The sequence below is a fragment of the Adiantum capillus-veneris genome, chromosome 14 (genome assembly GCF_014529385.1).
Source record: "Adiantum capillus-veneris isolate H3 chromosome 14, ASM1452938v2, whole genome shotgun sequence".
NCBI lineage: Eukaryota > Viridiplantae > Streptophyta > Polypodiopsida > Polypodiales > Pteridaceae > Adiantum > Adiantum capillus-veneris.
In genome coordinates this window covers 157,437,857-157,453,270 of record NC_140944.1, presented here as the reverse complement: position 1 = coordinate 157,453,270, position 15,414 = coordinate 157,437,857, and positions in this window count along the sequence as shown.

Sequence of the window (15,414 nt, the reverse complement as noted above, 5' to 3'; positions counted from 1 at the left end):
TGCAATCACTAGTAGGAATGTAGATGAGCCTGAGAGGCTATTAGTGGTGAACCTCATGTTGAACACTATGTCTGCAAGTGTGGAAAAATCCAATGATAATGTCTTGTATGTGGATTCCAGTGCATCGAATCACATGACTAGTCATAGTGAGTGGTTCATGGAAATTCAAACTTTACAAAGTCCTGGTTATGTAGAGATTGGGGATGATATTGCACATTCCATTATGCATACAAGAAATGTGTCATTGTTTATGATAGATGATAAAATAAAGTACTTGGTTGATGTACTGCATGTACCCAACATCGCAAAGATTTTGGTTTTTGTTGAGCAAATGGTTGAGTAGGGCTTGCAGGTCAAGTTTAACTCTGATGGTCTCTTTGTCGAAGAGCATAAGAAGAATGGAAGGCTGGTTGCACAAAGAAAAACATTGGGCAGAATTTTTACTTTGGATGTAAATGTGCCCGAGGTGAATGCTGCCATGTTTGCACGAGGTGCAGGTGTTGAGATTTGGCACAAATGTATTGGTCATGTAAATTTGCAAAAGCTCAAGATTATGCAAACTAAAGAGATGGTTACAGGTTTGTCAAGATTTAAAGTTGTTGAAATGCAAAAAAGTTTATGAAGTTTGTCAATTTGGAAAGCGGACAAAAGCATCCTTTCCTCATGATAAGCATGTAAGTAGGAATGCATTGGATTTAGTGCATACAAATGTATGGGGTCCGGCAAAGATTGCATCTATGGGTGGATGTAGATACTATGTGAGTTTCATTGATGACTGTACGAGGCATGTATGGGTCTATTTCATGAAGCAGAAAAGTGAGGCATTTATGCATTTTCAGAATTTCAAAGTTATGGTTGAAAAATAGAATGGGGAACATATAAAGTACATGAGGTCAAATGGAGGGGGAGAATACTTCTCCAATGAATTCAAAGGTTTTCTAAAAAAGCATGGAATTCAGAGGCAGTTTTCATGCAGGTATACTCCACAACAAAATGGTGTTGATAAGCGCAAGAACATGCACATTGCAAAAGTTTCTAGAGCGTTGATGAATGAGAATAACATGAATCATAGTTATTGAGTTGAGGTTGTCGCTACAAGTGTTTACATTATGAACAAGACCCCTACTGCTGCAGTACATGGTATGACACCATAAGAGAAATTTAGTGGTGAAAAGCCAGATGTATTAGATTTTAAAGTGGTTGGATGTATTGCTTATGTCCATGTGCCGGATGAGCTAAGAAGTACGCTTGATCCAAAAGCAGAAAAAGGTGTGCTCATTGGCTATTCCGTTGAGCAAAAAGTATAAATGTTACAATCATGTCATGGGTAAAGTGAGGGTGAGCAAGGATGTTGTTTTTTATAAAACGAGCTCAAGCGACCCACCTCCAACGGGTGTTGTTCGCTCTTACCAAGGGTTTATTCCTATACAGTTTCTCAAGCTCACTCATTTGAGTATGTGTGTACCTACCTACACCTCCGATGGATCTCGCTTGCTTTTACCAACATTCCAATCCCATACATTTTCTCAAGCTCAAACATGTGAGTATGTGTGTCGTACATAGAGAGAGAGAGAGAGAGAGAGAGAGATTTTATTATCGTCCTTGCAGGTCAAATATGACCTATGGGACCAAAGTTACATGTGATGTAGTATGTGTGTGGTTGATGAGTGATTCTTGATGCTCTAAAATTTGTGTGATGAGAGTCGTGTCTTGCATCCATCCCATGCTCAAGATCTTACTTTTATGCGTCTTTTGAACTTTTTTGCTTGCTTCCCATGCAATTGAAGGAAGTCGATGTGAGGGGTTTTGATGCATCTTTATCATGTATTCCACAACCCTTTCCATGCCCATAATCTCAATTTGAAGAGATCCCGACTCAAGAAGTAGGAGCATATATGGTGTTTGTGTCTTAACTTGGAGAGATTTTGTAAGAAAATGCTTTTGGGCATTCTCAAAATCAGATGCTTCTGTCCCACACTTCAACTCCATATAGAAGAACCGGTGTCACCAATGTGTCAAAAAGGTACTTCTTGAGAACCCAACACTTGATGTTTCTTGCTTTCGTCCCACACTTCAACTCCATATAGAAGAACGGGTGTCACCAATGTGTCAAAAAGGTACTTCTTGAGAGCCCAACACTTGATGTTTCTTGCATTTACACAAGTCCTCAAATGCATAATACGCTCTCTTTCGGCTTCCAAACGATGCATAGCACATTCATGCCACTTGTGGTTGGCCAGAACCTCAAGGCCAAGGTACTTAAAGCTCTCAACAACTTCAAGTGTCTCATTGTTGTACACAATGCATGGATTCACCTTATGGTTGGTTTTAACAAGCATAACCTTTGTTTTGGATTCATTCACAATCAACCCACTATGCAAGCAAAAGTTCTCAAGGACAACATAAGCTTTTGTGCATCATCCTCTAAAGTGTGTAGCACACACTTTAGAGGTGTGCTAGAAGCACTATGTCATCCACATACAACAAAATCATGATTATGGCATTGCAAATAGTGATTATGGAAGACCAAAGTAATGAAATCTCTTTGCTATCGTTTAGAATGGTGGTGTGTATGAGGGAGAGTTACATTTGACCCACCCCACAACCTCTCTCTCTCTCTCTCTCTCTCTCTCTCTCTAACATAGACATGGTAATTCAAGAGTATACCAAGGGTCACTTACAAAAAATAAAACTTAATGAAGTCAACTTCAAGTAATTCATGTACTCTACAACATCTTGCACTATAATATAATCATCTATGTAATTGAACCATAATTAATAGTTTTTTCTCAAACCATGATTAAAATCAAGCAAGGAGTTTGTTTGTAGAGAGGGAGAGGGAGAGAGGAGTACATTCTAAGATGTGTGTCAAGCTACATAAATTCCAAAACTCAATATATTTCAAGCTACATAAATCACCATCACCATCAGTAAAATAAGGTCCTGGAAGCATCACTTGGTGTCCGTACTATCCAAGGTCCAATGCGACTCACACTTCACCCAAGGTGTCGAGGAGGGCAACCCAACACATACATATCTATCCTCCAATCGAGACAACTCTCACCATATGAATAACGTGTATTAAGTGGGAGTTGGTCCTTCACCTTGGTCCTTCATCTCCTGAATACCCACATAGGCATGGCCATTATCATGATCAATATTAACTTTGATGTGATAATGTCCCTACAAGCCATCAATATGATGGTAAACACCCAACAAAATATACCGTCGATAATAATGGTTCTTGTTTACAAAAACCTAATGTTAAATCATAAACTACATAACACAAAAATATAAACCATTTTCAATAAGTTTCATTTTGCTATACCAAACAACTTCAAAGTCTTCCATTATGCGAACAACATCATCAACATGTAAAGGCCCTCTCTAAATCGTGGATCTATAACACAATTGTGTAACTCATGTGAAATTTTTTGTGAAATAATTGATTATCATAGACAAAATTGTTAATTACCATAGACAAATGCTGATGGTTGCATGTGCATCCATGTCACTGTAGAGTGGTAGGCCATCTCTAACTAAACAAAGTTCAATAAAATAAGATATCCAATCTCTCTTCAAAAAAACTTATATTCTTCAAAAAGTGAGGAAAGTGACATGCGAGTAGCCCGAGTAAACTTACCATAAACTTCTTGACACACCACAACCCCTCCAAATTCCCATTGTTTCATTTTGATGTACAAGGGGTAAACTCTTGAATATTTCAAAATCAAAATTGAGGGTTAAAAGGGCTAGGGCCACACTTATTTACCAAAAACCAATCTGATTTACCCCTTGTAATTTTCTATATTAAAAATGCACATTTGTAAGGCCCCCGTTATGAGGAGAAGCCATCGTGGGTGAAGAAAAATCACTTACCGAAAATCAAAATTTTCACGGCCACTTCACCGTAATATTCATTTTCGTCAGAATATTGTGGTCGGACGGTGGCCGAAAAGTGGTCAGAAAACGGTCGATCAGTTGGCCGGTGGCCGGTGGCCGTTGGTCAATGGACAGTGGCCAAATTCAATGGGCAGTGTCCGATTTCAAATTGGACTTCTCTTCTCAAGGACGAACACACATGGGTGCATGGGAGAATTCAATTCCTCAGACTTGTCTACACAAGGGCGGCTACACACGGCTGCCTCTCATGAGAGAGGGCAGCCCTTGTGGCCACTAAAAGGAGGCCTTTTCTACTCACAAAAATGAATTGTGAAGCATTATGGTGCATTGTGAAGTTGATGCAACAAGATGGGTGTGAGGTGGTGAGAGTGAAGCAAGGCGGGAGCTCTATTTAGGGTATAATCCCTTTGTAACCTAGTTCTTGTTTGAAGTACTAAAGCCATTGAGTGGCTGCTTTCCCCTGGATGCAGCCCACATTGAGTGAACCATGTATATCGTGCTCTCTCTCTCTCTCTCTCTTTCTCTCTCTCTCTCTCTCTCTACTCTACTCTATAATCTCTCATGTGTGAAAATTTGTCTTTCTCCATTAAGTAAGCTACTCTATTATCTACTTAGCTACATCCTATTTGTAATAAAATTGATATTTTATGCAGCTGACATGTGGCAAAAGTATCAACAATTATTGGACTATGCGAAAGGATATACAGTTTATGTACATTTTATGATTTAAGTGCTCTTTTATGAGCTTTGGCCATTTATGACCGGCTGGCTAGTTTGTACTCAATTTGACCATTCAAGAAATCTATAAATCAAATATGTGCAAGATGGAAATGGCCACTCTTGCGGGAGATTGTACCTAGTGCTTGTGTGTTTCTTTGTTCCCCTCCTCTCTTCTCTCTTGCCGTGCGTGCCGGTGTGGCACTCCGCTCTAGGAGGTGCATCTGCACGTGCTCTTCTGCTCTCTCACGCGCTCTATATCTCTTTGTTGGCATACACCTTCCATTCTATGCTCATGGTATTTTTCCAGGTATGTAGATCAGTCTGTTTTTGGGTTGCAGTATGTTGTCTTTGGTATTTAGCAGGGTCTTCCATGCATCCATTTGTAGCAGTGGTATCAGAGCAAGGACTATGCTCCTTGGCATAGAGTGGTCATGGCCATGAAAACTTTTACATATAGCAACAGGAGATACGAAGGAGAAGGAAGACAAATTATTTTTTGCAATTGGATGTGACAACATGGAGATCTTCGAAACTTAGCAATCCAAATTAGAGCCAAGGCATCATAATCAGATATGACTATGGTGGTGATGCAACTCGGGGTAGCTATCCAGATGAGCTAAGTACTTTATTTTATATCTTTTGTGTCTTTTTTTTTTAATGAAGTTGAATCTTTCCAATTGCCTTCAAGGAGGGAGATAATCATAATTTAATAGTAAGATAAGGGACAATGTAGTAATTAGATGCAAGACGTTGATGATGGAGAGGAAATGGGATCTCTTTTGCATTGTTAGTGATAGCCGTTTTTCGGCTCTTTGTAATTACCACAGTGAGTTACCTCACCCTACCAAAATCACCCAAACACTGTGGCTATCCCTACCATTTCACTATACATAGGCGTGCGTGAGTCACGGGACTTTTCCCATATCTTCTTAAAAAACCCTCAATTAGCTAGTCATTGGGCTAGTTGAGCCAAAAAATAAAAAAATAAAAAAAATTATGGCCCATGCGTATGTAAATATTTCTTTATATATAGGGCCTAAATAAAAGATTTTTTCATAATTATTTTGGTATTTATTTAAATATTTCTACCTAGGTGTGTGTTATTTATGCTCTGTACATTGCCTCACCATTACCACAATTTTTTCTTACCATTTTTCATACTCTTTATTCCATATAGAAATATTTTCATGTAAGCTTCTCTTATATTTGGTGTAACTCCACCCCAACAAAAATCCAAAAAAACTAGTTTTATTTATGTGTATATTTTTTCACTATTTTGATTTTTCCCTTCCTACATCTATTTTGTTTTTTTCTAAAAAATTAGAACACCAAAAATATTTATCTTTTTATGGTAGCCTCATAATGAGAGAGATTTCTTTTGACCCCTTTATATTTTTTCCACTTATATTATTTATATTTGACATGTACATATTTTTTAGACCCCTCAATATTTGATTTTCTTAGTTGTACTATTCACTTATATCCTAATCTCAACAATATCTTCAATTATAGACCTACCAAATAAGGTCAAGGGTAGGTGGCATGCATACATGCACTATGGAGGGCTCACTCTTGGAGGTATTCAAAAGAATCATCCAAAGAAGGACCCCACAAGGACCTTTGCAGTGGAAAAAAATGATCGGTTTTGCTGAATTTTTAAAGGTCACTTGCTCTCCGAATTTGAAAAGGTGATACAAACAAAAGTTGTAGCTCGCGGGCTGATTTGTTGCCTCAACTTTTTTCATATTTTTTTTAGGTACGAGCTGTGAGCTATGATTTTTTTATTGGACCTCATTTTTCCCATGCTATGCAGCCACACTCTCTCTTCCACTTTATCATTTTCCTCTTTCACACACACTTCTCCACTCATCATCCCCATCTCTCTCACCACTCCTCTCTGCACACTACTCACCTTCTCCTCAACCTTGAAGAATAAGAGAAACCATGGTGAACTCATACCTCCCACACACAATTCCATTCCAAAATTGACCACCTAGTCTCATTTTTCCTCCTCCAAATTACCCATATCTATCAAAAAAACCACAAAATTCAGCCTCTTCTCTTAAAAGACAGCATCATGGTGGTTGATTACTCAGCTTCAATTACCTTGTCTCTCAAGGAAGGTCAAGAGTGGAGAAAAAATGTACCGTCAAAGCTAGTGGACCGTCAACAGGCGTCAAAATCGGCCCTACTCAAGACACTTGGAGCATCAACCTTGTAAGAAAGCCACCTTTTCTTACCTCTTAAGAGTTTTTTTTCTTCCTTATTTGTATCCTACATGGATACTCCCATTGTAAATATCCAATTCCATTTGTAAATTAATACTAACTCTACTAACACTAACCCACTATGAAAAGTCCTATCACCTCCATTTCTCTCCTCTCTCTTTCCAACTTCTTGATAATTCCAAGCAAAAGAAATTAGATAAATTGGTGAAAATCTAACCCAACCATGGTTAGAGGAGTAACCCTAGCCTTCAAAATTGCTATAAAAGGAGGGTGTAGCTAGCACAAAAGGGGGAGCCATAAACAAGAGCACTATGCTATAGCTTGAGAAGCCAAGCTCAACCTCTCTAGAAGGAGCTCTTGAGAGGAAGCTCATTGTCTTATGCATGTGCATGTGTTGTAATAGGGGATTAGCAAGGGAACTCTATGCCATTGTAAGAGAGAGAGTGATCATTCAATTGAGAGTAGGAAATCTACCATTTCTCCTACTAGTGTAAGCCCAACATTTGCTGAATCAAGGAGGGTGGATTTGGACTAAGCTTGGATATTTTGTCTCCCTTCCAACGTGAAGTAATGGACAACAATGATGCGTAAGTGTCTTGGTGTTTTTTGTTAAGTTCTTGATAGCTTGTGTCTGGTGTTGTCATCAATCTAGCCATAAATCCCGCATACTGTAAGAGGGCGACAGGGTGGAGAGGACTCCCCTGGCTTTAAGACAGTGATTGGGGTGGCTTTTCTTGTGATTTTTTGTGGTGAAATTTACGCAAGCTATGTTGAACAAATACTAATTTCACTTTGATTTGCCATGACAGATTTGTAAGAAGGTATTAATGCAACAAGCACCCCCTCCCCCTTTCTCTCTCTTTCTTAAATATATAGTTGTGTTTGCTTGATCATTGCCGATACATTTCAAAGCAGCCCGAGCACTATCACTCTCTCTCTCTCTCTCTCTCTCTCTCTCTCTCTCTCTCTCTCTCTCTCTCTCTCTCTCGTGTTTTAGTGTGTGTGAGAGTGTTCCATTGGTGTTAGGGTTAGTGTAAATTCCTTGCTTGTTTGTGGGTTGCTCTAACGATTCTCCTCTTTTGCGTCCTAGTTCGCTCTTAAACTAGGTGGTGCCCCTTGTGTAGTTGGGATTTGGCTGTGGGTTGTTGTTTTGGTTTGTGTTGTGTTGTGCCCCAGTCCCATTGAGCAGCACGGGAGCCTTGAAGGGTGTCTAGAGGTTGCTCTTCTTGTTGCCCGCCCCGGACCGCCTCATTAGGAAAGGAAAAAGAAGGGGAAATTTTTCCTGTCACTTTTTGGTTCTCTCCCAATAGGACCCTACCCCAAGACAATTCTCATACTCAATCAAGGTTAAATAAAGATAACCAATAAATAAATAAATAAATAAATCTGAGTGAGTGGCGATAATGAACAACATGATACGCAGTCGATTATCTTTTCCGTTGAATGCATTATGCGCACTGTATAGCCCTTGACATCAAGATCAGAATCAGGCTCTTAGGAGGTGAAAGCCAACAGTAAGAGCATGCCATTCATCATCACTAAGTGTAGGAGGGTGTCCAATCCTGCTAAGATCAAAATGGATGGACCAACCATCTACTTTCATGGACGATAGAGACAATATGCACTAGCATACTGTTGACGGTGGCCCATGATGTTAGTACACCTGATAGGAAACTCGGACATTGTCACGTACCAGCACTAGAATTGTTGTCCAATACCCTTGCTTCCTAACCACACCCACCAACTCGTATCCATGCAGAACGCTGAGTCATGCCAACACTCAACCTGTCTCGTTTTGAACCCACTTTAAAACAACCGTCATGCAGTAAAAAAAAAAGGGGCGACCCAACGAGCAGTTTCTCTTGCATGCTAAGAACACCCTTTTGTCGTCATGAACCATCATAACCACCCACCACTGCAGATAATCCAACCATCTTTCTTGCTCTAGTCTACTGGCAGCCACACACAGTGCCTAGTCTGCTCACCCTACGCGGCCTGGTTTGTGCTCACCCTGCGCAACTTGGTGTTGTGTGGTCGCCTGTGACCTTGCCCGATTTCGCCCTCGTCACGCAGTGAACCTGCTCGGTGGTGTTTTTGCCTTACGACCTCAATCAGAAGAAGGTATGCCCTAACAAGGTGTTTCAGTTTCAAGAAGGTGGAAGGTGATTCTCGCCCTTGCCTTACAACCTCAATCACAAGAAGGTCAGCCTTAACTCCGATCTAAGGCATCTCTGTTTCAAGAAGGCTGGCCTTTATCAAAAGGATACTCCAACCTAAGCAACTCACTCTTGGCATTCATGGCTACCTGGGCCTCGTCCTGAGGTAAGCTCAGTTTCGCTGGAGTCGTAGCAACACCTCTCAAGGTAGACAACATCACCTGCCTTCATACCAAAGTCGAAAGCCTCCGCAAGGAGAATGACAAGCTGAAACAAAGGCTTTCAGCTTTCAAAGCCCAGCTTGCTACAATAGAGAATCGCAAGGAGGAGGAGTTGAAGTAGATAGAAATCAAATTCATGAAGGCAAAAGAAGAAGTAGAGATGACCGTCACAAAGGAGGTCAAAACTCAAATATAGGAGGTAATCTCTTGCAGGGTTGAAGACCGTGTGGCATCCACGTTACGTGAATGGAAACGGAAAGAGGATATCCCCCTCAATGTTCACATTGGTGGGCTCCCAAGCGTTTGGAAAGGGGAGGGAGACCTCAATCATGAGTCATTTGCCCGCGTCCAATCCGCAATCCCCATGGTACAGTGTGATCCAGCAACAATCACTTCTCTTACACACGAACCTCGCACCAATCATGCAATCTACACCTTCAAAACCAAGGTGGACCGAATCAAATTTCTTGAGTAGTCAAGGCTTCTCAAGGACACCAAAATGTGGCTTGCAGAAGATCTTACACCTGCTCAACTCAAGCAAAAGAAGGCAGAACTACAAAAGATGCGAGAAGCGTGCACAACAGGGAAATGGGCAGTCTACCGAGGAGGTAAAGCCATTATTCAAGAGTTTTGAACTCCCAAACCGGCTCCCTCCTCATCCCCTTCTGCATAGATTTTATCTTATTTTATCTCACCTTCTTTTTGGACCCTCAGTCCTTAACTGAGATGTATCCCAAAATCCCCCCACGTTTGTAATGTTTTGTCTTTGGTCCCATAGGTCATATTTGACCTCCGTGGACGATAATACAATCTCTCTCTCTCTCTCTCTCTCTCTCTCTCTCTCTCTCTCTCTCTCTCTCTCTCTCTCTCTCTCTCTCTCTCTCTCTCTCTCTCTCTCTCTCTCTCTCCATTTCCTTGTGTCCTACAGCATTAGCAACAACCTCCATCCCCTTCTTCTCCTTCGCAGTTCCTGTGCTACTCGCACATGCTTCCTTACCTTGATACTCCTCTCCCAGATGTGCCGCATTGGTAGGATCCACCCCTTTACCTTTCACAGTACTCCTTACAATGATTGCTTCTCATGTACTGCTCCTTTCATTGTTGGTGATGCATGACTGCTAGGAAGGCTGCAATCAAAATCTGATTCGTTTGCCTCACCTCTACCACTTACAGAGACAGATCTTGGTGGGCTATGCACCTTGCTCAGCTTTCTTCTCGGAAACCAACATTTGTAGCCTTCAGACAACGAATGCTCTGGACTAGGGCTTTGGTTTTGAGCTTGAACATACTCGGCATTTAAAATGATCCTCCTAGAGCCACCTTCTCGCTCAACTTCAACTTCATTATTGCGTGAATACTTTCTTGCGTAAGGAATCATAGTGCCACTATGGTGATGGACGAATTGGTGGTCAACATTGGGGTGGTAGGTGTGCTAGCTGTTGTAATTGTTGTCAATTCCAGACTATACATTTCTAGCTTTCAATGAGGTATGTGTGCTTTTGACAAAGGTAGTACTGGTAGATGACTCACTGCCATTTACAAAAGTATTTAAATCAAAGGTGTGTCCCAGCTTTACACAGCAAACCGTGTCTATGCAATCATTTGAAACGTTGAATTAACAAGATGGTGTAACCATCATCGCTGCCTTGAATGAATCTTATTTAACCTAAAGTTTCCTTGCCTACATTGATGAAGTCTCATTGTCCACAGGCTTGGATCAACTTCAATAGGTTAGCAACTTGATGGTTTTTGTCGCACCCCAACTGTTTGCAAATGCCATTGCGATGACAGCATGTTCGATGTTGTTAGTCTATAAACACTTAATCAGCATTGGTTGTCTTTTTGTAAAACATCTCTAAGTGTCCCATATAATCAAAACTAGTCTTCTCAGCAATTCAACAAGCTAGCTATTCACTTTTATGTTGCATGTTGACTCGAAATTTAATTCTAGAGGAATCTTAAATCTTGAATGTGCAGTTCTTCCATTGTTAAGAAGCAAATCTACAATACCAAATGATGCACATGCCAACACACACACAATTGTAAACATCACATTGGCCATTCTTTTAAAGATCTTTCCATCCATTCTGCCATACTACATTATTCGGTAGTATCATACATAGTCTCTTCTGCTAACACACTACTACTACTACTTAAAGACATAAAACTTGGATCAATTTAAGGCATCTTGAGAAAGTCAGAGAACCTCTTACCATTATGTTGTAGCAAAGAACACAGATTACAAAGTGTCTAAATTTTAGCAACCTCTTGTCGAACTCCAGCATCAAGTGCACGCATGTTTAAAGCATATGTATAGTTTTCAGAAAGCTCAACAAAAAAGCATATCCCACAATGTCCTTGGACATAATGGCTCACATTATAACAATATAATAACAAACAATTGGAGTAATTGCAATCCAGTTTGAAAATAAGACACTTCTTCCAAGCATGTGATCCACTCCTCATCAATTTACAATAACCCTCTAGCATTGTGCAAGCCTCTTTGAACGTTACATATGGTTGACAAAATCCATAAATAGTAAACATCTCCAACAGTGGGGAAAATATTGTACATTCTTCCCATGGTATCCCCCAATTGTCTTTGTGTCACCATTGTTTTTGAGTCTTGTTCCAGACCCACATAGTAGGAAAGTCAGCATATGTTAGTATATGGGCCTCATGATGATTTTGGTTTACGACAAACCACTCAATGAGTGTTGTCTTCTTAACTTCATTGCTATGTAATAACTCTATCAAATCATTTGAATCTAAAAAATTCACAATATTTTGATTGGGAAGATGAACTTGCAATCTTTGGATATCAGCTTCTCTTCATGCATATCAAAACCATAAAACTCCAAATAGCCTCACATGCAGAAAAATATCGTGCATCAAGATAGCTCTTAATTTCATCAAAAACACCTTCATGATCATGGAGCACCAAAGTGGCTCTATCATGGTCCTTATAGACATACTTGTACAAATACTTTACAATAGAAATGGTTGAGCAAATCTCAGCATTGAAGTGTGCTTTATATCTCAACGATAAAAATGGGTTGTATGGAACAACCCATCTGTTGTCTTGCTTGCCATTTCTTAATTGAACAAAACTTCCATTGTCTTGCCTCATATACGTAGGATATCTACTTTCATCCACATTTGTAGATAGGCTAAATTTGCATGGATATTTAAACCTATATTTTCCATCAACCATACATGGAGCATTTGAATCTAAGGGACCACATGGTCCATGAATATTGCAACAACTAATCACACCATGCAACTCTAGAAATAGATCTTTGTGTGGGAGTTCCACGCACACCAACTTATCATAGTGGGACGCTTCCATTGGTTTGTACTCAGATGCTAAAATCAACAATATATGTACATGAGGAAGACCTCGCTTTTGAAACTCGGCCTACAAATCCAAAGACAACCTTTTTTATGAGCAAATGCATCATGTCTTTGAGCTTTTAATAGAATACACATGCAGCTAGATCCAGACGAGCTGAAGCACTTTGTCCTAGAAGCAATTATTTTTCTATTTCTCTCCATCGTGGATTACATGTAAAGCTAATCAAGAGATCGGGCTTTCCCCTCTTACAAACAATTACCATGGAATCTTGGTACAATCTATCTTGGCCCTCCAATAAAAGAAGAGGGCAAGACAATTCTATGGCCAGCAATTTGTCCCAAAATGGCATTGATACAATCCCTAGCCTGAACCATATCAACCAAGCCCTGATAGACCTCAGCACGCAGTGTCGTGTGATTATCTCTTAGCCACAACAAACATGAGTCATCACAATATATTGATGGAGAAATCTACCATTGTGCAAGAGACACTCAATAGTGTCATTTCTTATTTGTGTTTAAAAACTATAGTATTGTTTTTGTGTATTTATTTGTCTAGATCCTCTTTGTAGCAAAGGATCCCATCCATCTTCTCCCATTGGAAACAAAAGAACATACATAAGAGGCATGTATGATCGATGCAAGTTAGAAATCCTTTTTAAGCCACCATCTCAGAAATTTAACACTATGTCACGATGCCCTATAGTTCTCTCATCGCCTTGCCCAAGCAATATAACAGCAATTTTAGCACCATGAGGAGCAAGATGTTGGCACCCTTTAGAGAGAGCTTCATTTATCACCATCTTGATTTCTGAAACCACAGATTCATTAACCATAGCACCTGTAGTGCAAAGTGCTTGAGCGTAAGGATTCACCCTATGCATCATCTCCTGTAAGGTTTGTAATACTTCAACATCCAAGTGTGTAACATGACACAGTCTATATTGTAGCTCATGCTCTGTGTCAAAAAGTCGGGGAACTTCATTACATCCATCAACTGGCATTAAAGGACCAATGTTGTGATATATACAACCATGTGCCTTAAACGTGTAAACTCCTCTTCCCCAGGACATGTTTCATCAATGTGAGTACCGAAAGAGACAAATGCAAGTGCATTATTGTATCCATAAATACTCTTTAAGAAGTTCTTGCCTGTGGATGTAACATTAAGACCCTCAATGCCTTATTACACAAAGTGTTCCTAGCTCTATTTCTTGTTATTTTGCACCTAGCTCTTAGAGATTTATTAAGCTGTCTAATATGCCTTGCGTGCCCTGGGGGTTACATTCACGGTCCAGACACCATCTGCTATGAAACTTCAATTATTAATGAAACTAATCTAAAAACGCATGAAGGTACACTATAATTATAGTAGTTCTACTTATCTTCCAAGGAAATTTTCAAGAGGGGGAGAGATAGATAGATAGTTTTAATTATCATCCACAGAGGTCAGATATGACCCATGGGACCAAAGAAAACATTACATTAGCTCTTTGAGGTGAAGGCGTTAGATACATATCAGTTAGGGATTGAGGGTCCATCAATGGGTAAAGGGAAGAAGGGAAAGAATAAGAAACAAAATTTAAGGGGGGTCAGGTGTAGGGGGAGCTAGCTTGGCAGTTCAAAACTCTTGGATGATGGCATTACCACCACGATAGACTACCCATTCACCTTGTTTATGGGCTTCATGCATCTTCTCGAGCTTGCTTTCTTTAAGCTTGAGTTGATTTGTGGTCAATTCCTCGCCGATCCAAAGCTTTGTCCCCTTGAGGCCGTAGGATTGTCGTAATAGGCTTGTCAATTCTTCTTTGTTCTTGAAAGTGAGGATGCATCCAATTCCTCACCGATCCAAATCTTTGTCCCCTTGAGGCCGTAGGATTGTCGTAATAGGCTTGTCAATTCTTCTTTGTTATTGAAAGTGAGGATGCATTGACCAAGTGGCCATTGATACAAGAGACATTATCGAGCTCGATGTTAATTGGTTGAAGTGTCATTGAGCGTGGTGATGGCTTCTTCAAGTGTGTCCTCTTTGGTGCACCATGGTAGGGAGAGCCCTCCAATCCTAATCTTGAGAGGAAGGTATTCTTGCAATCGGAATTCTTGTAAGGCTACTTGTATTTCATTGTTGATCTTCTTATGTGCTGCCTCATGGGATTCTTTCAGAGCTGCCTTAACAATCTCAATGAGAGAAGCTTTGACTTTGTGTGTTTTTGCTAGCAGAGTTTTATTCTCCTTCGCCTTCATCACTTCTCAAGCGTTTTTTGAGTTCAGCATTCTCCAAGATAAGCTCTTGGATCTGATCCTCTAGGGCTATGATCCTTGTGTCTGGCAAGTGGCTGGATCCTTCTTAGACACAGGTGCCACCGCAAGAAAACTCTTTCATGTGCTGGACATTAGTGTGTTGAAGGAGGACATTGGATCTTCTTGACTTTGTTAGGTGTGCATGCCTGCACAAGGCTAGGGCAAACTTAACTTGTATAGGCTATGGCTATGGGAACCAAGGTCAAAGCTAGTTGATGTTTGAAAAAGGTTCACAGTGAAGCTTAAAGAAATAAGCAGGGAACGGGTCTACAACTCGCCAAAGGAGACAGGGTCTAGAGATTGCCAAACAAATCATGGCGAGTTGCTACTGAGAGTGTTTCAAAGTGGCGATGGTGTGCACTCTAAGGAAAGGCCTTGCTGAGTAGTTAGCATGCTTTGTTCTACTACTACTGGCGATGGTAGGGCTTTGTTGAGTAGTGAGTCCACCGAGGCAGGGCCAGGCTCTATTTTTCTTCTACTGGCAATGGCGAGGCATTGCTGAGAGATAGTGAACCCCCCCCCCCCCCCCCC